Below are 15653 nucleotides of genomic sequence, written 5' to 3'. Positions count from 1 at the left end.
TCACTTTAATTGTCTGATCACAGTGTTGGTTATAAATCAGTACTGTCCCTTTAATTGTCTGATCACAGTGTTGGTGATAAATCAGTCCTGTATCTTTAATTGTCTGATCAGAGTGGTGGATTGTGATAAATCAGTCCTGTATCTTTAATTGTGTGATCACTGTTGGATTGTGATAATACAGTCCTGTCTCTTTAATTGTCTGATCACAGTGGTGGGTGGTGATAAATCAGTCGTGTCCCTTTAATTGTCTGATCACAGTGTTGGATGGTGATAAATCAGCCCTGTCCCTTTAATTGTCTGATCACAGTGTTGGATGGTGATAAATCAGTCCTGTCCCTTTAATTGTCTGATCACAGTGGTGGATGGTGATAAATCAGTCCTGTATCTTTAATACAGTGCACGCCCACTCAGAAGTCACACAGCTCCAGCCCAGCAGTGTGATGTGCAGGCTGTATGGGGAAGCACCATGATTCATAGCACTCTCTGGGGCTTTGCTGTAGATTCTGGTAAGTTTCTCCATGCTGTTCTCCCCTCTGCTGTCCCATGAAGTTGTGCTGTGTGTTCAGGCAGGACAAGTCAGTCTGGGTCCTAGGGGGGAGAAGCGGGCACCCTTCACTGCTATTCCCTCTACTCATGTTTCATAACAAACGGACAATGATCCTGAATGGTGTACATGGGGTCGGGGGATGGGGAGAGGTGTCATTGTAACTTGCTGCTGGTGATCGCACAGTGCGATGGAGGGCATGGACTGATCCACATTACATGGCTGTGTTATTTATCTGTGTGGGAGGAGGAATGAGCTGATAAGTCCTCATGGAAGATGCTGACGCAGGTCCTGATGTGTTGAGCTCAGTGAGCCACCCTGACATAGCAGCCTTGTATGGGGAGGTGATGGGTGATGTTACATAAGAAGTGGGAGTGATGGGGAGGAGGGTGCTGGTGCTGATGCTGATCATCACCTGTGTATGGCATGGGAAGGGGGGGTGACAGGTGTCACATGGTGCGTGTTGTCTACTTAGGAAGTACTATGACTGGGGAATGTTCCATAGAAGGCTGACACTTTCCCAATCACACCCCCCCCCCACATTTCCTTGTTTAACTTGTAATGTGCAATGAAATAATAATGTAACAATAACAATGTAGTAATGCCAATATCAATGTCCTTATGTTAGGAAATCTGTGCTGAACATAATATGGACGCTGCAATTGCTGTCTTACTGGCTGAAAGCAGGCATGCAGATTTGCGGCAGATCTGACCTGCACGCTTGTTCTAGGACTACAACCGAAAGCTTAAGGTGGTATTAAAAACAAAAGTAAACAATAGATGTGTGACGGCTGCATTCGTTTTCTTTTTTTAGGCTTTCTTCTATTTTCACCTGGTGATCCAGCCAGTAAGTCTGTAGTTTTTCAAAAGAACAAGCTCTCCAGCAGTTACAGAGATGAGAAAGACCATATACCACTAATAGGGGTGCTTACAATGATCAGCTTTTATTTATTTAAGTGAAATCCTGAAAGGAAAAAACTGTTTGCTGTAACTGCTTTTAAAGTATTAGCCGGAGTTTGGCTTTAAAGTGTTACTAAACCCACAACAGTAAAATCAGTCTGTATATGCAGTAAAGCATGCTTGTTATACTCACTGTGGAACCTAAGGGGTTCATACACTGCATTGTGTAAAAAGGATGTTTGATCCTGACTTCTCTGATCCTCCCCCTCTTCAGCTGTCTGCAAGCCATATGCTGATAGTACAGAGACCAACAGGTACTCTGCACATGCTCAGTTTGGTGTGTATTGCTACTTGATCAAATATCCACATCTTATCTCCTGATAAGACAGACTGAACCCATAGCCACATGCACGTGCTCAGTTTAGTGTGTATTGCTAGAGAGGTTTTTTTTTTCTTGGGATAGTGCATGTGATGAGCACAGGGCCAATCAATGCTGTCCAGACAGAGGTCAGGGGTTCTGCATCCTCCTAAAGCAGAAAGAAAACTCCTCCTACAAACTTTAACCAGTGCTCTGCTGGACACTGATAGAAGTCACAAGACTGCTCTACCTGCTTATGAGAAAAGGAATTTAGCAGTTTATATTTACTAAAATAATTGCATTTCCATGTTGTGTGTACTGTGGGAGACCAGATGTAGTGAATGCAGGGTCCTGGGTTTAGTAACACTTTAATGTGTTAGTGTATCTAAATCTGCTAGTACATCTAACACCCCCTTCCCCAAACTGACAATGCTGCTGTCCAAGGATGCCCCCTGCACTCCTCCATCTAGAGTGGTGTCCCAATTTTACAGGAGGTGTATTACTGGCCAGAGCAATAGGTGAAAACAGAGGGGTAAAGGCCTAAAAAAGAAAACTAGTGCAGCCACCAATACAATAAGTGGCCACCTGTAATATATTCCATTTTTGGGTTTTTTTCTTGGGGGGGATACCTGATTTCGACAGGTACTCGCTTCTACTTCCGCTTTGACCGCCTAGGTGGCCGGAGCAGAAGTTCGCCCCCCCTTTTCCCTGCAGCCTCATGGGACACATAGCATGACCTCGGGACCATTCATGGGGCACAGCACGGCTCACGCATGCACAGTGGGCAGCCAGTTCAGATGCCGGCGTCTGGTGACTCACCCTGATTGGGGAACCCAAGCATACACAGCTGGGCCACAGGGTTGTCTCAGGACCTGAAGCCTTGTGGCATATCTGCACACGTGCAGAGTGCATGAAAGTTAAAAATAATATTATTGTCCAATTGTAAGGAGAGGTGGGGGGTCAAGGGGGCAGGGCAGCATGACATGACCTCAGGGTTAAGGTCTACTTTAAATCCTCAATAGCTGCATGTGAAAGTTGATTTACTAAACTGATATAGCAATCAATTGATCATAAGCCTCATGCTCTATATCAGCCAACGACATAAAAAGGCATCAAAACTGCATTCAGAGAGGAGCTTCCTGGCATAATTTATACATATACGGTACATGCATAAATGCATACTTTAATTCCAGTGGTCAGAATAAATGAATATGTTAGCCAATTGAATGAGATTACGCACAAATGCTTTGTTGGGATCAGAGGGGTATGCAGGCTCTTGGCAGACAGTTCAGTAAACTTACAGAAGAACTCCGGGATAGGCAAAAAAAAATTCACCCATTAGTACACTTCCCTACACAAAACACTGAACAGTTAATACAATTGAAAAAATCCTTACCATTTAGGAGAAAAGTCTAATTGAAGTTTCATGACCTCATCTCTGTAATTCAAAATATAACAGTATCTGCTCTGCCAAGGAGGAGGTGTAACAGTAGGGATTACATCATATCCTCTCCTCTCTCTAAAAGGAAACTACAGTTCCCATCAACCACAGGGAATTGTAATGAATGTGGGCGGGTACACTAGGCCTGTACATGCTGAATGTGTCTGAGAGTACCGATCCGTCCACAAGCAACAAGCACATGTAAAGAAGTTTTTGCCTTGTTCTGCTTTAAAATCTACTTTATTCATTAGCAAACTGAAAAGTGACAGGGTTTGTCTTCAGATTCAGTTTAACACAACAGGTAAATCTCCCCCTCAGTACAACACAGTCTTGCATGAATAACTTTCAGCATCCCAGCCACAGCACACACAGTATTTCAAAGTCTCTGGTAAAGGCAAGCTCACCCAGCAGGTCAAAGACTATTGAGGCTTCCAGGCAGCCTCCAGGTCTCCTCACCACAGACAGCAAAACTGCCATCAATCTGCCTCTCTGACCAGCTGTTTGATAAACAGGCTTGAAGGGGAAGTACCTGCCCTTTACAATGATCCCTCTCTTAAACTCACTCCGGGCTAACTCTCTACATATCCCCCCTCCCCATTCCAGGCCAGGGGTCTGGACACTATGCCCAAAATGACCATAGGTCTGGGAAAGGGCATCCACATTCCAATGTACACCCCCAGGTCTAATCACTACCATCCTAACCTGAGCATGTGGGTCTTTCTGGACTTTCTGACCGACTGTCAAACCCTCTCTTTCCTTCCAGGGTTTGATCAGATTAATACAATAAATCTGGTAGGGTTTTCTCTTTGTGGGCTGGTCTTTTAATTAACCCTTCTTACCTGTTCCACTATCTAAAGGGTTCCTGCCATTTTGCAAGACGTGTGCTTTCCACAGCGGGCTCTAATACAAGAATCCGATCCCTATGTTTAGACTCTCTGACCTTGGAAGACCAGTTATATACGCTACTCTGGACCCATACCAGCGGTCTGCAAAAATATTTAATCACTTTATTATTTTCCTTTTTGCTCTGTACTGCAAATTATGATTCACAGCAAACTGGGGAAATCACATATCTGCCCTAGGTTGCTGTAGCTCACCATTTAGCAATGTGACCTGTTCGAAGGAGGGGATCAAAGTGGAGGTCTTCATCTGAGCACTAAGAAAATCCTCCCAGGAGCCCCCAGTATCTGACAAATCTGGCTTATAGGAAGAACTCTACACTTCCAATCGTGCAAACACCTCGGGGACCTTGGTCAGTTTTTTCAGGTTCACATATCTCTTGACACAAATCATACTTTTTCACCAACTGATGCACAGTATTAATTACTTATATCTGAGGGTTCCTCTTTTTTTAGTGGAGGCCCGTTGATCATTCAGCTTTTGTTCATACAAAATATGGGGCAGTCTTGCCCAATTAGCAAGTCATGAGGCAATCCTAGGATCACTGCAACTTTTAATGTAGCAGTTCCTGCTGATGTGGCTAATGCTGGATAGTCTGACATCACCATGCACAGAGACCACCCCAACCTGTCCTCCTGACATTAGCTTTTTCTGCAATCTGTCTGATCAAAGCACGGTAACCCCACTCCCTGGGTCACAGTAACCCCCCTCCCCGACATTCAGAATTTTCACAGCACCTACTGCATACATACATAAGCATACATAGAGCATTGTTGAGCCATATTGCATTCCATTGGATCCTCCCGCTTTGGACACTGGGCCACCATATGACCCAGTTAGTGGCATGGGGTTCTTTTTCCACCTGCCAGCTTTCAGGAGAGTTTGGTGCTGGGGTGCTTCTGATGGGAGTGTTATGCTGGAGAACAGGAGGTCTTAGGAAAAACAGAGTGGTTGGTTTGGGTGATATTTTGAGATGATGGTGATGCATCTTGGGCAGAGTTGTGGATAACTTTGTATGATGATGTTAGTATGTTGATTTTATACACTGGCCAAGCAGATGGCAGTGGAGGGATGAGCAGAGATGAGCATCGGACACTTAATGGTTGGTAAGGTGGTCAAGATCAGAGATGACAAGGGAAGAAATTAGTAGCTTTTGTGGTTTAGTTTGTTAGGAGGAGTTGTGGTGGTGGTGGAGGGGGGGAGGGTGGAAATGTTACAGAGATCAAGGTGGCATGACTTGGACAAGGATTGGATGTAGAACCCAAAGCAGACTTTAGAGACCAGAATTACATGTAGCACGAGTAGAGGGACCGGTAGTTATGCTATTGATCTTGATGGACATATTTACAGATGATCTAAGCCAGTGGTCTCCAAACTGTGGACTAGGTGTGGGATGTGGCCCTTTGCTAGCTTTTGTCAGGCCCTTGGAGCACTATTCCTTCCACTGACACCAACAACGGGCATAATTCCTGTCACTGATACCAACAATAGGACGCTATTCCTACCAATGACCCCAACAATTGAGCACTATTTCTCCCATTGACTCCAGCAGCAGGGCACTATTCTTCCCACTGACACCAATGATGGGGCACTTTTCCTTCTGATATCAACAATGGGGCAATATTCTTCCAACTGATATCAATGATAGGGCATTTTCTACACTCACTGGCCACAGTTCAGCCCACTCCGAGTCTGAAGGACAGTAAGTTGGCCCTCTCTTTAGAATGTTTGAAGGCCCCTGATCTAAGCAATTGGAGTCAAAGTGGGGCTTCTGCTTTAGCAACCAAGGATTCATTTGAAAGATGAGTCTTGATTAATTTCTGTATATTGGCTGCTGTAAAATACTCTTGTTTTCTGAGAAAGTCAAACAAGTTTCTATTTCTATAACATTTACTGAAAATGTATATAGGCATAACAGCTCCTGTGAGCTGAGGCCTAAAATCATGGTGCTTTATCAGCGTTTACTCATGCATACATGTATATTGCTTCTCCCCAAACACAATAATTTTGAGAGATTGGGGTATGCACATGCGTGGGTGCACGCCGATGCAATGGCCATTGCCATTTAAGCAAGCACACCTACATACAGCCATTCACTTGTATTGGTGGCTGTGTCTTGCTCCCTGGACAGCAATGGAGATTTTACACCTCAGTAAAGAGGAGCTGCTAAGCATGAGGCCTAAGTGTTTTATCAGCACTCCCAATCATTCTGCCCTCTGTGTTTTCCAGAGAAGAAAGAATGTAAGAGGTTCTAAATACTTGAACTGGTTTATGGAAATGTAATTAGGATGATGTTAACCCAGTTAATCAGTAAGCGACTTGGCAAAGTATGCATGCTTAAAGTGAAGGTGTAAATGTGACATATGAATGGAACATTGACTATAGAGGATTTTACAGATTATAGAGCTCTTCTGTGACAGGCAGTTCTGTCAATACTGCCTGTTGAAAACTGGAACATGTCACAGCTGTACATGTTTATATGCTCAATAAAGTTTAGCAGGACTTATGTTGTCAGTTTCACATACCAAACGTATAATTCTGTTAGGTCCCAGGACTCTGTTACAACTGACATATCTACCTAGAAAACATCTATAGGAAGATGGAGATAAACCTCATTATTTCCGAGTCTCAGTATCACAGCATTTAGGGATATTGTTAACGGATAATGAAGGAATGTGAAGAACTAAATATGAATATATATATAGAACTCGCAAATACTTGTAGAAAGCAACTGGTAGATAATCTCTTGGCGGCAGGACGTAGATATGCACACATCTTTAGATTCTTTGTTGTGTAGTGTCCTTTAATCCAGGAAGATCTCACAAAGCCATATAGATGCCTTTTGTGTCATTCCATAGACATATAGAAAATCTCTGTTGGAAATCATGGCTCTTCTGAGACCACTGGTGTGAATACAAGATTCCAGGGTCTAAATGTTTCTGGATATTTAAAACAGGAAGTCAGAATTATAATCAGTATGTGAACATGAGGGGGTGAGCTAGAATGTACAGAAAAGTGCCAACCACCCCAACCTCTAACTAGCCTTTGCAGTAAGGTGCACATTGCCCTTGCATTGCCCTTCCATGTGCACCTTCCTGCAAAGGCTAGTTAAAAGTTGGGGTGGTTGCCTCTTTTTTTGTACAGTTGGTTGACTTTGGTGTGGCGAAGGATTGGATGGCTTCAGGCGTCACGTGCGTCCTTGTGCCTTTAAGGAAAAGTGGGCTCCCTCCAGGAACACTTGACCCTAATCCATCCACTGCTATGTGTGTCTAATTTGGAAGACTCTTAAAAGTATAAAATTAGGTCCGTAGTGTACTGCAACATAGGCACTACAGCTTAAGCATATATTTGCAAATGAAATAAAAGAAAAATATGAAAACCAGACTAAAACTCAACCCCAAGGTATCATAATCTACTGTATCCCTATATAGCGATAAATGTAAGAGACCCAGTAAATAGCCTGACACGTGTAATAATAGAAACAAATGTTACTTTATTTAGAATCTAGAACATATAAAAATCCACTGTCTAGCTAATAAAATCATAATTGCCCAATTGTTAAAAACTCAACCATGGCAGCTGCAGGGAAAATAGTACAGTTACAAGAAAAAGTATGTGAACCCCTTGGGATTACGTGGAGTTTTGCATGAATTGGGCATAAAATGTGCTCTGAACATCATCTAAGTCACAACAATAGAAGAACACAGTCTGCTGAACATATTACTACACAAACATTAGATGTTGCCATGGTTTAATTGCACATAACATGTAAACATTCACAGTGTAGGGAGGAAAAAGTATGTGAGGCCCTAGCTTAATGACTTCTCCCAGAGCTAATTGGAGCCAGGAGTGAGCCAACCTTGACTCCAATCAGTGTGATGATATTGGATGTGTTGCTGACAGCTGTCCTGCCCTTAAAAAACACACACCTGTTTTGGGTTTACTGGTTTCAAGAAGCACTGTCTGATGTGAACCATGCCTCGCAGAAAAGAGCTCTCAGAAGACCTACGATCAAGAATTGTTGACTTGCATGAAGCTGGAAAGGGTTACAAAAGTATCTCCAAAAGCCTTGATGTTCATGTGTCCACGGTAAGACAGACTGTCTACAAATGGAGAAAGTTTAGCACTGTTGCTACTCTCCCTAGGCGTGGTCGTCCTGTAAAAATGACTGCAAGAGCACAGCGCAGAATGCTGCATGAGGTAAAGAAGAATCCCAGAGTGTCAGTTAAAGACCTACAGAAATCTCTGGCACATGCTAACATTTTTGTTGATACATCTACAATAAGGAAAACATTAAACAAGAATGGAGTACATGGGAGGACACCAAAGAGGAAGCCATTGCTGTCCAAAAAGAATATTGCAGCACATTTGAAGTTTGCAAAAGAGCACCTGGATGTTCCACAGCACTACTGGCAAAATATACTGTGGACAGATGAAACCAAGATTGAGTTGTTTGGGAAGAACACACAACACTATGTATGGAGAAAAAAAGGCACAGCACACCAACATCAAAACCTCATCCCCACTGTAAAACATGGCGGAGGGAGCATCATGGTTTGGAGCTGCTTTGCTACCTCAGGGCCTGGACGGATTGTTGTCATTGATGGGAAAATGAATTCCAGAGTTTATCAAGACATTTTGCAGGAAAATGTACGACCATCTGTCCGCCAACTGAAGCTCCGCAGAGGATGGGTGATGCAACAGGACAATGACCCAAAGCATACAAGTAATTCAACAAAACAATGGCTGCAACAGCACAGAATACGCCTTCTGGAGTGGCCCAGTCAGAGTCCTGACCTCAACCCGATTGAAATGCTGTGGCATGACCTTAAGAGAGCGATTCACACCAGACATCCCAAGAATATTGCTACACTGAAACAGTTTTGTGAAGAGGAGTGGTCAAAAATGACTCCAGATTGTTGTGCAGGTCTGATCTGCAACTACAGGAAACATTTGGTTGAGGTTATTGCTGCCAAAGGAGGGTCAACCAGTTATTAAGTCCAAAGGTTCACATACTTTTTCCTCCCTGCACTGTGAATGTTTACATGTTATGTGCAATTAAACCATGGCAACATCTAATGTTTGTGTAGTATTATGTTCAGCAGACTGTGTTCTTCTATTGTTGTGACTTAGATGACGTTCAGAGCACATTTTATGCCCAATTCATGCAAAACTCCACGTAATCCCAAGGGGTTCAAATACTTTTTCTTGCAACTGTACTGTATATGCTTGGGAGTTTTGGTAATGTGTTTAAACTACAGTAGGTTCTGATCTCAAAAGAACATGAAGATGAAATGGCTGTCAGATGGTCTGGTCTTGGAGAAGGTTTGTTTGGGAAATCCCAGTAGTAGACTAGATGGATAACTGGACTTCTGAAAGGATTTAAATAGTCTGTATTTAATTATACTTTTGCATGCTTATCTTAGAAAGATTTCTGTTTGCCCAAGTATACAGCATTATTTACTTTGACCTCAACACGCAGCCTCAAGAGTCAGACTCAGGCAAATGTCACCTGCATTCTTTCCACCAACTCCTGAGACTGCATATGGCCCATGTTACACAAGCCTTCCTGTAGCTAGTGAGATTCCACCATTCAAATACATACCTGCTTTGTATATGATGCTCCCTCATTGCCAAAAACACTGCATAAACCTGAGGGAGTGACGCATGCAAGCAGGTAAGTGTTCTCACTCCCTGCTGTGTCCTCTAAAGTGATCCTGTTGCTAGTGAGTTGGCAGAATTGCCAATGTGATATGGTCTTATTAATATCTAATTAAAGCACTAAAGGAACATAAACAATTACAGCTTGTGATATTTAACATGACTACACACACTCAGAAGCAGGGAGGTGCTACACAAGATTAGACAGTTACATAGGTTAAATAAAAAAGCCAAAAGCCAATGGAATTTTACCAATGGAGAAAATTGAATAAACAAATAGAAAACCCACATATATGTTGAACCCTGTATCCACATGTAAGGGGGGGTGTAGGCGGTTGGTGATGGCTCTTTCACCCAGATTTTCACATTAACTTGTTGGGTTCGAAGTCTGGGTCGCATGAGAGGACTACCACTGGGCCAGGCTCTTCTGGGCTTCGCTAGGCACCTGTAACAAGATCACTCTATTACACACATGGGATACCTTTACTCTTGTGTCATATTCACCAATACCCTGGGACAAGGCTGAGGCCGCTGTGGAGGAATATTCGACCTTAAGGCGGGCCTCTACTTTTAGAGATGAATGTACATCATGTACAGTTGCACCATAACTGTCCTCCAATTAACTCTCGTGTCCCCATGTGTATATATGTGTGTGTATATATATATATATATATATATATATATATATATATATACACACTCACCAGCCACTTTATTAGGTACACCTTGCCAGTACTGGGTTGGACCCCTTTTCCCTTCCTTCAAAACTGCCTTAATACTTTGTGGAATAGATTCAAAAAGCGTTGGAAACATTCCTTAGAGATTTTGGTCCATATTGACAGAAGTTACTGTTACCTTTCTATCATCTGCCCATTCTCCTCTGACCTCTGACATCAACAAGGCATTTTCGTTCAAACATCTGCTGCTCACTGGATATTTTCTATTTTTTGGACCATTCTTTGTAAACCCTACAGATGGTTGTAATCAGCGGTTTTTGAAATACTCAGACCAGCCTGTCTGGCATCACAACCATGCTATTCAAGGTCACTTAAATCCCAGTTTGAACTTTAGCATGTCATCTTCACCAAGTCTGAAGTGGCCCGTGATTATGTGTGTGTATATATATATATATTCCCTGTAATTTTCAATTAGGAGGGACATGCTGAGCCTTGTCCACAACCACCTGCCCAGTTTTTTCCACTGCCATTCCCAGTAGCAAAGTGGGCCCCGCCATGCGGGTTCCACATGTGCCCTTTACTCAACTCTTGAGCTTCCATACCTTGGTACAGGATGGTGACCTCTACTGTGCGAATCTGCTCCCATTACTGTGGGAGACAAACCATGACATAAGGAATGCTGACAACATCTCCCTCACGGCTAGAGGCTGGTTAATCTATAACAGGTACACGCTACCGACAGGGTGCATTAACCGACCATAGACTTCTGTTGCCCATGGCATCAACATGAAGCACTACACTGTGACTTCTCTTTCAGCGCTAGCTCTTCATACCCAAATATGTAGTGACCCACAGCTGTAAATTGGTGCTGTGTACTTGCATTGCACTCCTTCAAATAACTTTAGACCAGGCAGAAGACAAAGTTCAACACTTTACTTACAGTATATCAAGATGTCAAAGCATTACAGAGTTCAGTAGACAAAAACAGTCCTTTTCCTATAACCCTAATCCTATCTCAGGCTATGTGCTGCCCCAGCATACCTGCAAAAGTAGAGTCCATATTCTAAAGGTCCATCAGTGGCATGCCCCAGTAGCTGGTGTCATTAAGGTGACCTCCTACATCATGACAGGCTCCCAGAAGTTAACTTTAGGCTTCCTCTCCACACTGTTCGGGCTCTGGGCTCAAAGATTAGGACCCGCTCAACTCTCTTGTTCCAAACCACTGTCCCTCTTATATACTGTATCACAGAACCAGTGGGTTGGACCCAAAGAAACCCACTAAACTAAAGACCCAGGAAAAAAATAACCCCAACTCTCCAACCAGGGTAGCTCTTAACTAGCTAATTTTCAACCTGATTACATACAGTTGACCCAGAGGAAGGAAAAAGCCTCTTATAAAACATGGTTCAATTTGCTCCAACAGGGAGAAAGCATCTTTCCTGATCCCCAAAGGCAATCAGGTATTCCATAGATCAACAATCTCTGGTGTTATTACTTATAAGGCTTCTTGCACATATGGGCATTTGTCCCTGAACGTGTAGGGCCCTAAACACGCGTACAACTCAGCACCATGTTCAGTCCTGTCCATCTGCAGCCTGTCATAGACTTGACAGGCTGCAGGCAGCGGAGCTGGATGCTGCATCTGTTCCTTCAAGGTTCATTAAAACATGTGGGGAGAAGCCCATAGCAGATAGACTCAAGGAACCTAAATATTAACCACTTGCCCTGCAGATGATTTACCCCCCTTCCTGACCAGGCCATTTTTTGCGTTACGGCGCTGTGTTATTTTAACTGACAATTGTGCGGTCATGCAACGCTGCACCCAAATTAAATTTACATCCTTTTTTTCCTATGAATAGAGCTTTCTTTGGTAGTATTTGATCCCCTGTGCATTTTTTATTTTTTTGCGCTAAAAAAGGCCAACAATATTGAGAAAAAAACAATATTTTTGACTTTTTGCTATTAAACATGTCCAGTTAAAAAATTTTACAAATCAAATTTCGTCATAAATTTAGGGCCAAAATGTATTCTGCTACATGTTTTTTGCTAAAAAAAAAATCCCAATACGTGTAAATTAATTGGTTTACATGAAAGTTATAGCGTTTACAAATGGTGGTGTAAATACTGGGATTTTTAAATTTTATTTTTACTAGTAATGGCGGCGAACAGTGACTTATTGCTGTACTGCGACGGGCATTCTGACCCTGGGGGGAACTAACATCCCCAGTGACTGACACTGTACTAATGGCACTGGGTAGGAAGGGGTTAACATGTGGGGCGATCAAAGGGTTAACTCTGTGCTGTTTTACTGTGGGCTGTGTTAGTGCTAAAGCAGTTTGCAGGAGCTGACAGGGGAGAGAACTATATTGTTCACATACAGCTCTCACCCTCCATCGGTAATGCTCCTCGATCACCGGGTGCCGGCGATTAATCACTGGGTGGGATTGACAGCCGAGGTTGTGATTAGCGGCGCAGGTAGGATGCAGGAAGGGCGCATGCGCCCCCTACCCGGGAATGCAAAATCGCATATATGTGCATGATTTTGTGCACCCCTGCCATACTGTAGCAGTATTTCTGCTACAGGGCGGCGGGAAGCAGTTAATATCCAGTTATATTCTCTTCATTTAGGAATGCATCTACCTTTTTTTTTTAAGCAATCAACTGGCTTTAGCTTAGCATTTGAAGGGGTCAAACGTAAAACTGTGCAAGTAGAAATGCAGAGTTATAATCATTTAAGATTTAATATTCTGTTGATTCTTCCAGTGTTCTTTACTAGTTATGAAATAGTTGTGTGTATTGCTCTATCGCAAGTCTTCATTTCTATTAAAACGTTCTACTCCAGCTGTCGTTTTTTCAGTGCAGATTTAGAAATGACAATTTATTTAGGACATTATACTGTATATAATTCACATTAAATACCATGTGATAAATAAGTCTTTATTCTTTTCTGTACTACAACTATATACAATCTTTCCTGCAACTAAAGGTAGCTTTTGGAAAATAAAAGTCACTGTCTGCAAAGCAAATGGGGGAAGAAGGTAGTTCGTGTTTGGACACATAATTATTTCCAGGAGCTGAAGTTCAAAGCACTCAGAATAAAGACAGTTCTTGAATGAACTTTCTGTGTTCTTACAAGAAGCAGGTAGAACGTTACACAAGAGTATAGTGTATTTCAAATGAAATCAGTTCAGTGCAGAAAAAGCACGCTACAAAGCCTCTTTTGTACTAAATGATTTTTTTTTTTCATTTTGTCATGAAAACATTTACCTGAAAGACTATTAATAAAGGTAATGGCAGGCTCCCCATGGCATCTGCTCCTGGGTAGAGTTTCTAGTTTTAAGAATTTGTTAGAACAATATTTAAAAGTCTAAGGCCTTGTGCACATGAGACCATATAAAATAAATTGTGGGCTTATTTTCGTGCACAAGAGACACAACTACAGCAAACAGCCAGCCATAGGAAAGAATAGCCGTTCGCGGGAGTACGCTGTGTTTGCAGAAACATGCACACGTGCATACATCCCCACTCGCCTGCAAGATGAACCCAGGGATTTATACCTGTCAATGAAACCTAGGTACAGCTCTTCATTACTATGGGCACCTGTACTCTGCAGCTGTGTCTCTGGGGAATGGATATTATTATTATTATTATACAGTATTTATATAGCGCCAAAGGGTTTGCTCAGCGCTGCACAATAGCAAGGGGGACAAAACATGAGACAAGACAGTAACAATACAATACACGAGGGGTTCGAGGGCATGCACCCACAATTTGCGTTGTGGTCATTTATTGCAAATGTAGTTGTACCTAAATGTATCTGTATATGTGCCAATTATCTTTGCAAGTGGTCAACTCATTTTAGATCTAATTTTCTATTACTTGAGCAAATAATTAGCCTGTGAATAGGGAGAAAAATATTCCATTTGCTTCAAGTGTATTTCCACTTTTCCAGACAGATTAGGATTACCCCTACTTTATTTTTGTTACTTTGTTCCCATTCACAGAGCCTAACTAATAATGCTGCTTACTATTTTACTATAGATGCCCTTTTCTGATAACTTCAGCACTGAAAAATCCTCCTTACAGTGATACTAAAGCGGAGTTCCACCCAAAAGGGGAAGTTCCACTTTAAGTCTTTGTCATCCGCTCCCCATTTAGAATTGGCACCTTTGGGGAGTGGGTATCCAAACTTGACAGGTACCCACTCCCACTTCCGCTGCGATCGCCTATGGCGATCGGAAGCAGAAATTGTTCTCCCTCCTCCCTCCCTGTAGTCTTCTGGGACATGTGACAGGTGCCAGAAGACTACGGGGCCATTCACAAAGCGCAGTGCTTCTCACACTGTCAGGAATGGACTTGCCAGTAATGGTGGGACTCACCTGCCTTGTGGGCTGCAGTACCAGGACTGGCCAGCGGATGCTCTCAGCAATCAGAGACTCAACCCTGCAGCCAGCCAAACACCTGAAGCTGATTATGCAGGTGTATTTAAGGGATGGCCAGACCTGCAGTCTGTGCCTTGGTGTGTGTGTGTTTTTCCTGGGCCCCTGTATCTTGTAACCTGCGTTCCTGTTCCTGCCTCTGCCTGACTTGTTGCTGACCTCTGCTTGATCCTGACCTCTGCTGACTTCTCCTGTTTGATCCCTGGCTTGTGACCCTGACCATTCTCTCCGCCTGCTCCTCCTGTACCTACCTGCCCGATGGTTATCGACCCGGCCTGCCTGATTACGTTGTGCTCTATATGTGTATGTACCTGTGTATCTGTATCAGTCTAGGTTTGGGTTTGTTTCACCTTGTATGTATTTGTGTTAGCTTGGGGTTTGGTGCACTGCGTTTATGTTTGTATTGTTAGTCTTTAATAAATTATATTGTTTATAACATTTCCCTGCGTCAGTTCACATACCTCTGGTCATACCCTGGAGCCCTGACACACACATGTGCAGTGGGCACCCGGCTGTGAAGCCGCAAGCTGTCACAGCCGGATGCCCACATTGAAGATGCTGGCACCAGGGAGAGAAGACGGCCAGTGAAACCAGCCGTAGTGAGGACACCGCTGGACCGAGGGACAGGTAAGTGTCTGTATTCTAAAAGTCAGCAGCTACAGTTTTTGTAGCTGCTGACTTTTATTTTATTTATTTTTTCAAGTTGAACTCCACTTTAAAGGCAAGTTTAAAA

At 43.0% G+C, this 15653-nt stretch overlaps 1 protein-coding gene across 1 annotated transcript in view; it reads left to right on the top strand.

The window, feature by feature from the left end:
- Positions 1-412: 412 nt before the first annotated feature.
- PCGF5 (polycomb group ring finger 5) overlaps positions 413-15653 on the top strand; it is a 107559-nt gene continuing 92318 nt past the window's right edge. Inside the window, exon 1 of the mRNA XM_089692758.1 lies at positions 413-506. The gene's annotated coding sequence lies outside the window, so the exon portion shown is untranslated. The remainder of the gene's footprint in view (positions 507-15653) is intronic.

This window comes from Staurois parvus, unplaced genomic scaffold (genome assembly GCF_062004578.1).
Source record: "Staurois parvus isolate SC_StPar_1 unplaced genomic scaffold, SC_StPar_1.0 ptg000604l, whole genome shotgun sequence".
In the NCBI taxonomy this organism is placed as follows: Eukaryota; Metazoa; Chordata; class Amphibia; order Anura; family Ranidae; genus Staurois; species Staurois parvus.
Note: the sequence above shows the minus strand (reverse complement) of the source record. Positions and strands in the feature narration are given on the sequence as shown.